This window comes from Podarcis liolepis, assembly GCF_965112155.1.
Source record: "Podarcis liolepis genome assembly, chromosome: 8".
NCBI classification, from domain to species: domain Eukaryota; kingdom Metazoa; phylum Chordata; class Lepidosauria; order Squamata; family Lacertidae; genus Podarcis; species Podarcis liolepis.
Window position 1 is genome coordinate 72,044,958 of NC_139560.1, and position 15,373 is coordinate 72,060,330.

The 15,373-nt window shown below is 44.4% G+C and overlaps 1 long non-coding RNA gene across 1 annotated transcript in view; it reads right to left on the reverse strand.

Moving 5' to 3' along the window:
• The window catches only part of LOC310714492, a 41,977-nt gene extending 33,847 nt beyond the window's left edge, over positions 1 to 8,130 (reverse strand). Inside the window, exon 1 of the long non-coding RNA XR_014529836.1 lies at positions 7,891 to 8,130. This is a non-coding gene — a long non-coding RNA (uncharacterized lncRNA). The remainder of the gene's footprint in view (positions 1 to 7,890) is intronic.
• Positions 8,131 to 15,373: the final 7,243 nt, after the last annotated feature.

The following is a 15,373-nucleotide window of genomic DNA, read 5'->3' on the forward strand; positions in this document are numbered from 1 at the left end:
GATTCTAATGCAAAAACCAGAACTCTCTAAGGAGTTATTTTGAAGAGGGGGGGGGACAGAGTGGAAGAAGCATGATGTACATTAGTCAAGATTAGGCTTCAAATAAATTGAAAAGGATTCTTTGAAACACTGTTTTGATTAGCTTCCTTTTTAAAATGAAACTTTGCAGTGGCAAAAGTCAGGGGCAAGATTTATCCTACAATAATTCAATGGCTTTCCAAGCTATAGTGTGTCAAAGTGCCCACTGTTACATCTAGGTGGATTTGAATAAAACCACATTTCTTATGCCAGCAAAGGTCCGTATAGTTAAAGCCATGGTTTTCCCAGTAGTGATGTATGGAAGTGAGAGCTGGACCATAAAGAAGGCTGATAGCCAAAGAATTGATGCTTTTGAATTATGGTGCTGGAAGAAACTCTTGAGAGTCCCATGGACTGCAAGAAGATCAAACCTCTCCATTCTGAAGGAAATCAGCCCTGAGTGCTCACTGGAAGGACAGATCGTGAAGCTGAGGCTCCAATATTTTGGCCACCTCATGAGAAGAGAAGACTCCCTAGAAAAGACCCTGATGTTGGGAAAGACTGAGGGCACAAGGAGAAGGGGACGACAGAGGACGAGATGGTTGGATAGTATTCTCGAAGCTACCAGCATGAGTTTGACCAAACTGCAGGAGGCAGTGGAAGACAGGAGTGCCTGGCGTGCTCTGGTCCATGGGGTCACAAAGAGTCAGACACGACTAAATGACTAAACAACAACAACAACATTTCTTATTGTAGAGATTAGGAATGGAGAAGGAAATTGTGCAGGTTGCATTTTAAAACAATCTGACTTCATGCACTGGTCCTGGATTTATATACAGATTATAATGCATTTGGCTGACTGCAACCCTGGTTTAAGGAGCCATTTGGTGCCTAATTTATATGTGTGAGTTTCTAACATTGCTAGCAGGGTGGAAAGCGTGAGTGCCGAAGGTAGGTGGAGCCAGAGCCAATGACAGGCAGCGCCAACTAATTCTGATTTTGTTCCTAGCCTCTTCCCTGATAAATTCTACAAGGGCAACACTGAGATGGAGGAAGAGGAATCTGGAAAGGCAGTGCCATACCCTGGATTGGTTGTAAGTAAGAAGATGAGCAAGGGGGGGGGGTCTGACTGAGGGCAAACTGAGACTGGAAAAGCAGTGCCTCATTTGCCCTGATAGATCAGCCTCTAATGGGTGCAGAGGACACACAAACATACAAAGTCAAGTTGTTTTGTACACAAGGCTGCTAACCAATTTTTTTGGGTATCTGAGTTGGAGATTCCAGGCAGTGCTATTTTTTTAGAAAAATAGGTGTTGAAAATCACCATGAACGCCTCCCTTGTTGTGTGTCGAGGTCCCCAAGCCACCCCGAATAACGCACACATCACACATAATTTTGTTTAAGGGTTTTGGCATATTTTTTTGGCCACAACTTTATTAAATACAAAAATGTGAGTGGTTGCTTAGGCATTGGTTCCGACTATCTGCCCCGCCCCACCATTGGGGGACAGACTGACATTTCACAAGCCTGCGAAAGTCAGAAAAGGGGAATACATTTGGGGGTAGCGACAGAGCAGGGAACCTGCCCTCAGCCCTCCCCAAATGCAACCAGGGGCTCTTGCGTGGCCCTAGCCCCTTGACAGGGTTGGACGAATGCAATAGTGAGCCCCTGTATTCCTTTAACGGAATCCCTTGCAGCAGTAGCATTAGAGGGGCAGGCACAGCCAATCCATGCCCCTCAACCAACCAAACCGTAAACCAATGCCTAACTGCAACCTTACAGGTTGTGACGATTTGCTACGCAGTAGGCAAAAACCAAATGGCTCCAGCCAATCAGCCAGATGGACAAAATTCCTACTGGGCCCCTGCCCCAAGAGCAGACAACCCCATGACAGCATAGCAAGGTCAATGCGAACAACCCTAAATATAGGGAGGGAGGGACGGGCATTCCGATGCACGGAGCGAAAAGAGGAAGCTCTATGCTTTGTGCAGGAAGTTTTAACATTTCTGGCTGTCAGTCACAACATGGCAACATTAACTTCTTCCCAACAACAAGGGAAGCCCAATCACAACAGTGGCCAATGATAAACTAGCCCGCCCCACAACTTTGGAGTGTCTTGTCAGCCCGCACCGCAACACGTGCTCTCCATGAAGGTGAACACGCTTTCTCTTCTAATGTCAGTGGTGCCCACCTGAAACGTGCTAGAACTTAGTTCCAATGAGTTCCGGTTGAAAGAAACAAAAAAGCCCTGCCCACAAGTATCTCTTCTTGGGACAAAAAACACAATAAATATGAATCAAACAGCTAAAAATTCGCTGCCTTTTTATGACACCACCAAGGCAAGGGCCAACTCTATTTTCTGGGAAAAAAAATGTTGAAGTCAAAGTTGAATTCCAGCACAACTGAAGGTGGGGGGGGGGTGGACATGAAGATCAAAACAAGAGGACAGGAACATAGGAGGCACTTAGAAGGAGAACCATACTGAAAGCAAACAGAAGACTGAAGCAAACTGTGGGATACATAGCCTTGCCTAAGGGCTCCTCAAAGGAAAAACAATTGGATTGTTATTGTGTGTGGCTGTTTTATATGATGGTGGACGTACAGAACATGTTCTCAGAGGTTGCTGCTCGGCCAGAAAAGCAGGATGAGGGAACTGTTGGATTTACATTATGGGTATCAAGAAGACTAACAAGACATGTTCTCAGAGTTACCGGAGAAAGCTTCTTAGCTTCCTACTCAGTTCCGTATACAGTACCCACAAACCTACATTGTTGTGTGTATATGTGAATGCTGATATATGTGTGTTTGTTGGCACATATATAAATATAGTGTGTTACCTTCCTGAAGAATTGGTGCTTACATTCAACAGCAAGACTCCCCAGTTTTAAGAATGTACAGCAGGGGTAGGGAACCTCAGGCCCAGAGACCAACTGTAACCTCCCATCTGCTCTGTCTGGTCCTCAGGACTCTTTCCATATCACACACACCTCTCCCCAAGCCCCACACCTTACTCGCTCTGCTTCACACTTTCCTGGAGTGTTTTTGCCCATGGGCATAGCCAGGATTGAAGACACCCACCTGCCATCATCCTGTCTGGCTCCATCTAGCAGACTCGGAATGAAATGTCTCAATGACAATTGTTTTAAATTACTTTCTTTTGACCCCAAGTGCTCAGAATAAATCTGTCAAAACCTTCAGACATTTGAAAACTTGAGTGTTAAAAATAATAACACCAGGGAGTACCTTTCGTGTGGTTAACGAGTAAAGGTGAACTTAAAGGGACCTGTTGAATAGTGGAAAAGGATGGATGAAGGACACAGCTCTGTTCGATTCACAGCTATTTATTGCAGCAGTTAGAACTGCTCCTGGAATCAGACTGACTGCAGCCTAGCTGGCTGCTTTATATAATACTAAGTAACTTGAAACAGTAACAACTCACAACTAGCTAACCAATCAGGAGGGACAGTTTTCAATCCTTCATTTACATACTGGTGGCCCTGAGTGAGAACTGCAACTTGATACATAACAGGACCCCTGACCATTAACTCCAGTTGTGGACAACTCTGAGGTTGCGGCACTCATCTCTCTTTATTGGCCGAGGGAGCCGGCGTACAGCTTCCGGGTCATGTGGCCAGCATGACTAAGCCGCTTCTGGTGAACCAGAGCAGCGCACGGAAACGCCGCTTACCTTCCCGCCGGAGCAGTACCTATCTATCTACTTGCATTTTGACTTGCTTTCGAACTGCTATGTTGGCAGGAACTGGGACCGAGCAACGAGAGCTCACCCCGTCGCGGGGATTCAAACCACCAACCTTCTGATAGGCAAGCCCTAGGCTCTGTGGTTTAACCCACAGTGCTACCCATGTCCACTATGGTTAACGAGTATATTTTGCAAAATACAAAGGACACACCTTTTCTCATCTTATTTTAAATCTAAACTAAAACAAGTTTTCTTGGATTTGCTAAAAACCTTTTCAGCAGTCAAATTTCTCCATTCCCCCCCCAATGCAGTTTTCTTGTGCACACTCAGTAAGCATAGCCCATTGGCATGCTCCTGTCATTGTCGACATTAGCCAGGTCTTAACTCTCTGCAAGGTACTGAATGACTGTTCCAGGGTACAAGTGGCGAACAGCTGAGTAAGATAGATGAGCAGAGACTTTTTGTGGTGGGGTAAGAGAGTTCTGCTTCTTTTACTAGGTCTGCTATGTTCAGCTCTTTTAATGCTCTTTGTGATAAAATAAAAAAAAATAAAAATAATTTATTACTTATACCCTGCCCATCTGGCCGGGACTCCCCAGCTACTCGGAGCAGCTCCCAACATATTAAAAACACGATAAAACATCAAACATTAAAAACTTCCCTAAACAGGGCTGCCTTCAAATGTGAGCATTTCAATTTCAAATATTCTGATTATTTCTACTTTTGTTAAGTATTTATTTACTTGATGGGGGGGCAGCTGCCCATCCCACCTCCATTGGCTTATGCCCATGTTTTTGCCCCAGCTGAAATGTGTTCTTGTTTGTCTGCATGGAGGAGAGGGATGTGTGTGTGTGTGTGTAGAAAGTAGATCACTGAACATAAGTAAAAATTTGCTCTGGCTACTTTTGCCTCCGGCCCCACCCATCTCTGGAAAGTTTTCCAGACAAGAACGCAGCCGTCACGCTAAAAAGGTTCCCCACCCCGATGTATGAGAACGGCTATTTGAATGGTGGTTTGAATGACACGAAGAGCAGCTCTTAAGATTTCTTTCCCTAGCATAGAATGTCTCAGAAGTTCACTCGCACCATGAAATCGTGGGTAGCACATGATGTGATCCCCCCTGGAACGGAATTGCAAAAACTGCAGGAGGGCAGATTCAAATTAATACTGAAAGAGGCCTTGAAAAAAACACAAACTCGAATCACCTGGCTATCAGTGAAATAAATTGTGTGTCGATATCCAGTGGTGACTGTCCACTGACAAAAGGGAATCCATAAGAAGGACAAGAAGGGCAGCAATTTTCAGTGACCCTCTCTTCCTACCTTGATTTCAGCAAGGCATTTGACAAGGTGCCCCATGATATTCTTGTAAAGAAGCTGGTAAAATGCAGTCTTGACTATGGTACCACTCAGTGGATTTGTAACTGGCTGACTGACCGAACCCAAAGGGTGCTCATCAATGGTTCCTCTTCATCCTGGAGAAGAGTGACTAGTGGGGTGCCACAGGGTTCTGTCTTGGGCCCGGTCTTATACAACATCTTTATCAACGACTTGGATGATGGACTCAAGGGCATCCTGATCAAATTTACAGATGACACCAAATTGGGAGGGGTGGCTAACACCCCAGAGGACAGGATCACACTTCAAAACGCCCTTGACAGATTAGAGAACTGGGCCAAAACAAACAAGATGAATTTTAACAGGGAGAAATGTAAAGTATTGCACTTGGGCAAAAAAAAAAAAAAGAGAGGCACAAATACAAGATGGGTGACACCTGGCTTGAGAGCAGTACATGTGAAAAAGATCTAGGAGTCTTGGTTGACCACAAACTTGACATGAGCCAACAGTGTGACGCGGCAGCTAAAAAAGCCAATGCCATTCTGGGCTGCATCAATAGGAGTATAGCATCTAGATCAAGGGAAGTAATAGTGCCACTGTATTCTGCTCTGGTCAGACCTCACCTGGAGTACTGTGTCCAGTTCTGGGCACCACAGTTCAAGAAGGACACTGACAAACTGGAACGTGTCCAGAGGAGGGCAACCAAAATGGTCAAAGGCCTGGAAACAATGCCTTAGGAGGAACAGCTAAGGGAGCTGGGCATGTTTAGCCTGGAGAAGAGGAGGTTAAGGGGTGATATGATAGCCATGTTCAAATATATAAAAGGATGTCACATAGAGGAGGGAGAAAGGTTGTTTTCTGCTGCTCCAGAGAAGCGGACACGGAGCAATGGATCCAAACTACAAGAAAGAAGATTCCACCTAAACATTAGGAAGAACTTCCTGACAGTAAGAGCTGTTCGACAGTGGAATTTGCTGCCAAGGAGTATGGTGAAGTCTCCTTCTTTGGAGGTCTTTAAGCAGAGGCTTGACAACCATATGTCAGGAGTGCTCTGATGGTGTTTCCTGCTTGGCAGGGGGTTGGATTCGATGGCCCTTGTGGTCTCTTCCAACTCTATGATTCTATGATTCTTCCTTCAGAGCCTCATCCTGACCTCCAATCTGTTCCAGAAAGCTGGAGAATTTCCTTCCAGGCATTAAGAATTCAGCATTACACAGAAGAACCATCAAATATGAGGTGGTGAGTAAGCTCTAGAATCGCTGAGAAAGCCTAAGACCACCAAAGCAATTTTGACCTTGGTGCAATAGGCTAGGTTCCACAAACACATGCCCCTCTCTATCCTTCATCAAGGGAATCAGAGTTAAAGGACACATTTGAATTTGGCAGAAACACTCAAGGAGAGTGCATGCCAGGGCTTGGGAAGAATGTGGTCTGGGAAGAGGGGTTGTGGCCTGGGGAAAATGGCAAGAGCCAGATAGGGAGCCCTGGAGGGGCACATAGAGCTTCTAAGCCCAAGGCACCTCACACCTGCTAGTAATTATGCTAAAGCGTGTCCTCCCTAAAAGAGGGCATGTGTTGCGGTGAGACCTGGAGACTGACCTCCTGGTTGTGGGTGGGTATATTTGACAGCCACAACACCTGACTGGTAGGTCCCTCATCCTGGGTTTAATCTGGCCAATGGGGAGCTGTCTAAATGGATGGAGGGACCTATATATACCTATGCATGTGACCCAGAGCTTCCTCTTTCAGATCATGCATCGGAACACCCACCCACCTCTCCCTATATTTAGGGCATTTTGCACTTGACCTTGCTATGCCGTCATCTGTCATTGGGACAGGAGCATGGGAGGAATTTTCCCCACTTGGCTGATTGGCTGTTGCCATTTGGGTTTCGCCTGCCACATAGCAAATCGTCACAACTTGTAAGGTTGCGGATAGGCGCTGGTTCAGGTGATAGGGATGGGAGAACTGTCTCACCATCCCTATGTGAAGGGTATGCTGTTAAAGGAATCCAGGGACTCAACTTGGTTTGGTCAACCCCTGAGAGGGGGTTGTGCCCATGCCTGAGTCCAGGGGAGCATCTGGGGAGTGGACATATTCTGTTCCCGGGCTTTCCACCTACCTCAAGTGTTCACCCTTGGCTGATCTATGATAGAACTCTGGGTCAGCGCTACCTGCAGGGAGCTAGTCAAACCAGAGCCTATGCAACCACTCACTTTCTGTAATCAATAAAGTTGTGGCCTAAATTCTGCCAAAAACCCAAAACTAAAATTTGAGTCAAATGTGTTTATTTAGGGGGGAGGTCTCTGGGTCTGAACACGCAAAACATGCTGATGTGACTTCTAGCGGCGGCTGTGTCTCAGCTTTTCTGTCAGTGCTCCAAGAAGGTTAAATCAGGATGCACCTGGGATGACCAGATTATGCATGAGATAATGGCATATTGTATTATCCAAGCATCTTGCATGGGTATGCATAACTGGTAAGAATTTCTCATTTATCCATGTAAATTGAGGTAAGCAGATACAAATTGTAATGTTGCCCTTGGCTTATCAGGTCTCTTTCTGACACACCATTTACAGGCAACATGGATATTTCTGGAGATAAAGGTACGCAGCTTAGAATGATTTCCAGTATGATTCTGTACAAAGGCATATGAGCCATTTGGGTTCACTAGGAAAATGTCAAAACCAGATTCAGGCAATGATTCTGTGAATCAGCTCTGATTGGCACACATACAGAAGATTCAACGTACAGAGTTGGCAACTCAATCTGAATTAGCCTGAATCCAGGCACAGCCTTACTTATTTTCCTAAAAAACGAGGTGCTGGGACTCACCATGAACTTCTCCCTTGTTCTCTTATAATGGCAATGGCACCCACTTGAGAGGTGCCGGAACTGAGTTCTGGTGAGTTATGGCTGAAAAAAAGCTCTGGCCTTACTGTTAACTGTCCCTCACTTTGTGAAGACTTGAAGCTTATCCTGTTTGTGACATCACACATGACATCAGACTGTCATGTTTGCACTCTCCATGTCTCCATGCCAACTATATTGACCAGTAATCCTCTGTAAGTAGGTAACAGCATGACTACTCAAGACATGTAATAAATCTATCATCACCTGTAGAAAGGTTCCATCCTCATGTGTTCAACTATACCTGTTTCTTTAACTCCCCCCCCCCAATATAAAAACACACCAAAACCAACATTGCCCCAATATTGACAACATTTCTATACTGAATATTATGTACTGAGATGGTGGGTGTGAACCACACCAGAAAAAGTATTGACTGCTTTCACAATACCATAGTGGAAAAGTCACAATATGATAGGCCTCAATCTTATACATATGCTGTCCAAAATGCAGAGGAAGTCATATGGTCTATTAGAAAACTGTTGACATCTAGTCAGAAAAGACCTTTACACGAAAGTATAAACTTTCCACAGCTCCTATAAACCAATATTTATCATTGCCTGTCTTGAAGACCAGCCTTCACAGTGTCCAGACTCAGTCCTACTGTTGACTCTCACTTTGCCAAGTCTTGCGGTTTGTCCAGTTTGTGACATCATTCATGCCATCAGAATGTGGTGTTTATGTTCACCTCAGGCTATCTCCATGCCAACTACATTTGAATCACAGAATTACAGAACTGGAAGGGAAGGCCTAGGGTCATCTAGTCCAAGCCCCTTTAATGCAGGAATCTCAACTAAAGCATCCATGACAGACGGCCATCCAACCGCTACTCAGAAACCTCCAAGAAAGGAGAGTCCACCACCTTCCAGGGGAGTCCATTCCACTGTCTAACTGCTCTTACTGTCAGAAAGTTCTTCCTGATATTTAGCCTGAATCTCCTTTCTTGTAACTTGAATCCATGGGTTTGGGTCTTACCCTCCAGAGCAGGAGAAATCAAGCTTGCTCCAACTTCCATGTGATAGCCCTTTAGGTAGGTGAAGATGACTATCTTGATCTCCTCTTTCCTGGGCTAAACATACCCAGATCCCTCAACTGATCTATGGCTATAGGGTGGTATACATTTTTATGAAGGAGGAGGAGTGAGCCAGGGGTCAGACTAGAAGGGTGAATAAGCAACCTCCTCAGGCGTGAGGTTCCTTTCCCCAGGTTAACGTCTGCCATCATGTCTGCTGTGGAATTTATCAGTGTGAAAGACCTGGACAAAGCTATCCCAGGACTGAGTGGATTGCACTAATACCTTGCAGAAGCAGTAAAGTTATTTTCATTCATTTTATTGTCTGTTTCATAAAAAATGAGGTTTATAAATTACATGCCAAAAGGATAATGGAACAGGTTGACCTTTTTGGTAATTCTGCATTGCAATTAGATTGATATCCCCTTCTCATACAACCTGGAAAAAGTGAAGATCCAAGTGAGAGAAAAATTCATTATGACAGTTCAGAAAGTTGGGAGTAAAACAGAGAATGTGATGGGCTCTGTGCAACACCATGGAAGGGACTGTAACAAGAACATAAAACCACAGAAAAACAATACAGTAAGGGGAAAATGGGCTGGATTGCACCCACCCTATCCTATACATCTTGAAAAGCATTTAAAAACATCTCAGTTCAAAAGTAATCAAAAAGACAAGCTTCGCTGGCATTCCATAAGCAACTTTCCATCACTTTGTCTCTAAAATTGCATTAATAATATGATTTAATTCAGTTGTGTCTGCTTTCTGAAATAGTCTGTGGGTAGTTTAATTACAAAGTATGGCTTTAATTAATCTTTCCTTCTGTCTTGTCTAATGCCCTGCCCACCCATTCCAAACTAATGGAAGATGATCTATGATATGGCCTCAAACATATATACTCTTCAAGCTGTCAGGCTAAAGTGTTGTGATCCTTGGATTTCACATAGCAAAAAATGGTTACAGAGATGTGACTTTTATGCACACACAACATTAATGAAACTGATAGAAGAAGAGGAAAATTCTATAGCCTGATACTGATTACAAACCTGGGTGCTTATGTCAATGAAGGGGTTTGGAACCTCCTGCTATTCGGAACCTCTCAAAAATAGATATTTTTGTGAGGGGGTTTTTCTATTTAAAACATCTTTTTTTAAAAAAAGAATTGTTTACAGTATCTAAACATATATTAGGCTAGTTTAGATAAGCACAAATATAAGAAATACTGGGCTGTAAGATCTGGTGATAATAATGGATGTATATGTATCTCGGCCTCACATTGAGCTCCTGTAAGCCCCAGCCAAGCAAGGTAAATATGGTCAGAGATTATACGAGATTATACTGGTTCACAGAAAGCACTATGGGCAGCTGTGATGGCAAATGCATGATGAAAGGGGGAGCAGAATCGAAAACATCCCATTCTTGGCCTTCAGATACAAATTTGCCTGGGCATTTTGCCACTTGGCTACGGAAATGCTTATTGCCACAACTAGTCTTTGGGGAGGAAAAACATACTTAATAATGGAATTTATTGAGTTGTGTCTTGCATAATTATATGTGTAATTTTGAAGATATGGCAATTTAATAACAAATTGACTACGGGTGTCATTCTTTTGTAAAACAAGATCTGTAGGTACATCCTAAGTGGCGCAGTGATAGATCTGATGCCAAAAGTAATTAGTGAGTAAAATGTGCTCAAAGCATGTTTGTGTGATCACATGGATGGGCAAGCACAGCTTGCAGTGGGCTGCGCATATCCCAAAAATGGAGCACAGCATGGCAAGACATGGTCCCCCTGGTGTGTTAAGTCTGAAAGCTGGGCAAAAAAATAAATTTAAAAAAATTGCTCACCCGGAATGACATTGATCTTATCCTGGTGGTGATTTCCAACCTTGAGAAACTGTGTACAGCGCAACCCAACCTCAAAATAATATGGTCAGAACTCCTGCTGCGGCAACAGTGACGGGGTGTTGAAAGAACCAGCCCACATCAATCACACTCTCTGGAAAGAGAACAAAGTGTTGTGGCGAGTGATGGAGTGCTTAGGTGGCCAGGTCATTCTGCACCCAGGCAGACTGTTTGACAAAAGAGACTTTAACAGGCCTGACAGTGTACATTTGTCTCCTGGGGGAAACGAGAGCTGGCTACTTGATGTGCATGGGGAGAAAGGAGGATTGGTTGCAGCCAGGGGCAGGTGGTCAGTTGACATGGGGGACTAGGCTAGTCTCCTAAGAGGTCCAAGAGCCCTCCCACCACCTTCCCAAAGTCCGTGCAGCTTTGGGAAGGAGGCAGCAGGGCTCCAGCATCCTGTCAGAGGCCTGGCACTGTCAGTTTGCATTTCTTAGTGCAGAAAGTAATGATCTGATGTGTAGAGCGCTTTCCTATTCTCATTAATTCAAGAGGGTTCTGGAAGCTTCTCTGTGTGAAAGAAACAAGCAGAAGGTTCATGATGTTTGGGTTATTCCTTCAGAGAAGCTGAGTACAGCGGGTTTAAACTGGTTCTTTTATCTCTTCTGCCAAGGTTATGCTGACTATAAAAGTAAGGCCAGAAGGAGACTGGGTTTCATTTTCTCTTTCTATCCTTTTTTCCTTCTGGTGTGGTGTTCTGTATACAGTGGTACCTTGGTTTACAAACTTAAGCCATTCCTGAAGTCCGTTCTTAAAACATGGCACACTTAAACCGAGGTGTGCTTTCCCTAATGAGGCCTCCCACCACCAGTGCCCTTCCACCATTTGGCTTCCATTCATAGACTGAGGTAAAGTTCGCAAACCAGAACACTACTCCCGGTTTTGTGGAGTTCATAAACTGAATATTTCATAAACAGGGCTGTTCGTAAATTGAGGTACCACTGTATAGCGTTAAGGTTTAGACTTATTGTAAGTTTAAGTTAAGTCTGCTGCAACTGGATTTCTTATGGACTGTGCCAATCCTGAATGTATTGGATTTGTCACCATTATGCTCATTTGCCTTCTGTAGCAGTAAAGCTCTGCTGGATGAAATACAACTACTTCTGGTCTATTTTGGGGGGAATCCTGCAACGTGTTTAAATTTCTACTCTGCTAACTATACAATGGAATCTACTCGAGATCAGTATTGAGTAGAATTTCAATGACAGACACTTCCTTCCCAATGCTCACGTGTGTGGCGTTGGGATGTCATGCACGCAAGGTCGCCCCTTCCCTATAACACTCACAAGCTGGCTGTGTTCTTCTACAAAAAGTGGGGGGAAACATCATCACAAGCCACTGCTTAGCGGCTGTAGGTTGGTTTGCTGGAGAGCCGGCAAGAGATGGATAAGACATTGGATGGAATCCTTAGTCCAATCCCAGGTTCAGGGTGAATTGGTGCATCACTCCAACCTCAAGCAGGTGTGATCTCAGGGTACCCCAATAGAGGGGTCAAAGTGGAAACCTTTGTCCAGAAACCAAGTGTGGTACAAATGAGTCCTAGAGCTTCCAGCAGCAGTCTGAGCTGGACCACCTTAGTTGACTTGCATCTTGAGGTGCTCCATATCCCAGGCATGACCTTGACCTAACTTCAGCCTTCTGCCAGGAGACTGATCATCAGTACACATCCAGTGTAAAGTTGTGGGCCAATTTTCAAATCCCAGAAATAAGTTGTGTCAAGTTTGCTCCATCTTGCATTGCTTAAGGTCTTTGCCCATGGGGGGTGGGATGGAGGCATTAGGTGTGGGTCTGCAAATAGCATTCTGTGCATTTGTGATGGTGACTGCATGATGAAAGGGTGGGGGGAACAAAAAACATCCCAGTCTTGGCCTTCAAATACAAATTAGCCTGGGCATTTTGCCACTTGGCGATGAAAACGCTTATTGCCACAAGTCTTAGGGGAGGGAAAGCATACTTAATAATGAAATTTATTGAGTTGTGTCTTGCATAATTATATATGTAATTCTGAAGATAAGGCAATTTAATAACAAATTGGCTACGGGTACTGTTCTTTTTATAAAACAACAAGATCTGTAGGTACATCCTAAGTGGCGCAGTGATAGATCTGATGCCAAAAGTAATTAGTGAGTAAAATGTGCTCAAAGCATGTTTGTGTGATCACATGGATGGGCAAGCACAGCTTGCAGTGGGCTGCGCATATCCCAAAAATGGAGCACAGCATGGCAAGACATGGTCCCCCTGGTGTGTTAAGTCTGAAAGCTGGGCAAAAAAATAAATTTAAAAAAATTGCTCACCCGGAATGACATTGATCTTATCCTGGTGGTGATTTCCAACCTTGAGAAACTGTGTACAGCGCAACCCAACCTCAAAATAATATGGTCAGAACTCCTGCTGCGGCAACAGTGACGGGGCGTTGAAAGAACCAGCCCACATGAATCACACTCTCTGGAAAGAGAACAATGTGTTGTGGCGAGTGATGGAGTGCTTATATGGCCGGGTCATTCTGCACCCAGGCAGACTGTTTGACAAAAGAGACTTTAACAGGCCTGACAGTGTACATTTGTCTCCTGGGGGAAACGAGAGCTGGCTACTTGATGTGCATGGGGAGAAAGGAGGATTGGGTGCAGCCAGTGGCATGTGGTCAGTTGACATGGGGGACTAGGCTAGTCTCCTAAGAGGTCCAAGAGCCCTCCCACCACCTTCCCAAAGTCCGTGCAGCTTTGGGAAGGAGGCAGCAGGGCTCCAGCATCCTGTCAGAGGCCTGGCACTGTCAGTTTGCATTTCTTAGTGCAGAAAGTAATGATCTGATGTGTAGAGAGCTTTCCTATTCTCATTAATTCAAGAGGGTTCTGGAAGCTTCTCTGTGTGAAAGAAACAAGCAGAAGGTTCATGATGTTTGGGTTATTCCTTCAGAGAAGCTGAGTACAGCAGGTTTAAACTGGTTCTTTTATCTCTTCTGTCAAGGTTATGCTGACTATAAAAGTAAGGCCAGAAGGAGACTGGGTTTCATTTTCTCTTTCTATCCTTTTTCCTTCTGGTGTGGTGTTCTGTATACAGTGGTACCTTGGTTTACAAACTTAAGCCATTCCTGAAGTCCGTTCTTAAAACATGGCACACTTAAACCGAGGTGTGCTTTCCCTAATGAGGCCTCCCACCACCAGTGCCCTTCCACCATTTGGCTTCCATTCATAGACTGAGGTAAAGTTCTCAAACCGGATCACTACTTCCGGTTTTGAGGAGTTCATAAACTGAATATTTCATAAACAGGGCTGTTCGTAAACTGAGGTACCACTGTATAGAGTTAAGGTTTAGACTTATTGTAAGTTTAAGTTAAGTCTGCTGCAACTGGATTTCTTATGGACTGTGCCAATCCTGAATGTATTGGATTTGTGACCATTATGCTCATTTGCCTTCAGTAGCAGTAAAGCTCTGCTGGATGAAATACAAATCCCTCTGGTCTATTTTGGGGGGGAATCCTGCAACATATTTCTGCTCTGCTAACTATACATTGTAATCTACTCTGGATCAATATTGACAGACACTTCCTTCCCAATTCTAACACGTGTGGCATCGTGATGTCATGCACACAAGGTCGCCCCTTCCCTATAACACTCACAAGCTGGCTGTATTCTTCTACAAAAAGGGGAAAAAATCACCACAAGCCACTGCTTAGCAGCTATAGGTTGGTTTGCTGGAGAGCTGGCAAGAGATGAATAAGGCATTGGATGGAATCCTTAGTCCAATCCCAGGTTCAGGGCGAATTGGTGGATCACCCCAACCTCAAGCAGGTTTGATCTCAGGGTACCCCAGTATAGGGGTCTAACTGGAAGCCTTTGTCCAGAAACCAAGTGTGGTACAAATGGGTCCTAGAGCTTCCAACAGAAGCCTGAGCCCTTAGTTGACCTGCATCTTGAGGTGGTCCATATCCCAGGCATGACCCTGTCCTAACTTCAGCCTTCTGCCAGGAGACTGATCATCAATACACACCCAGTGCCTGAGCCAAAGCCCACCAACATCTGTAATCAATAAAGTTGTGGGCCAACTTTCAAACCCCAGAAATAAGTTGTGTCAAGTTTGCTCCATCTTGCATTGCTTAATGTCTTTGCCCATGGGGGGTGGGATGGAAGCACTAGGTGTGGGTCTGCAAATAGCATTCTGTGCATCTGTGATGGTGACTGCATGATGAAAGGGCGGGGGGAACAGAAAACATCCCAGTCTTGGCCTTCAAATACAAATTAGCCTGGGCATTTTGCCACTTGGCGATGAAAACGCTTATTGCCACAACAAGTCTTAGGGGAGGGAAAGCATACTTAATAATGAAATTTATTGAGTTGTGTCTTGCATAATTATATATGTAATTCTGAAGATAAGGCAATTTAATAACAAATTGGCTACGGGTACCGTTCTTTTTATAAAACAACAAAATCTGTAGGTACATCCTAAGTGGCACAGTGATAGATCTGATGCCAAAAGTAATTAGTGAGTAAAATG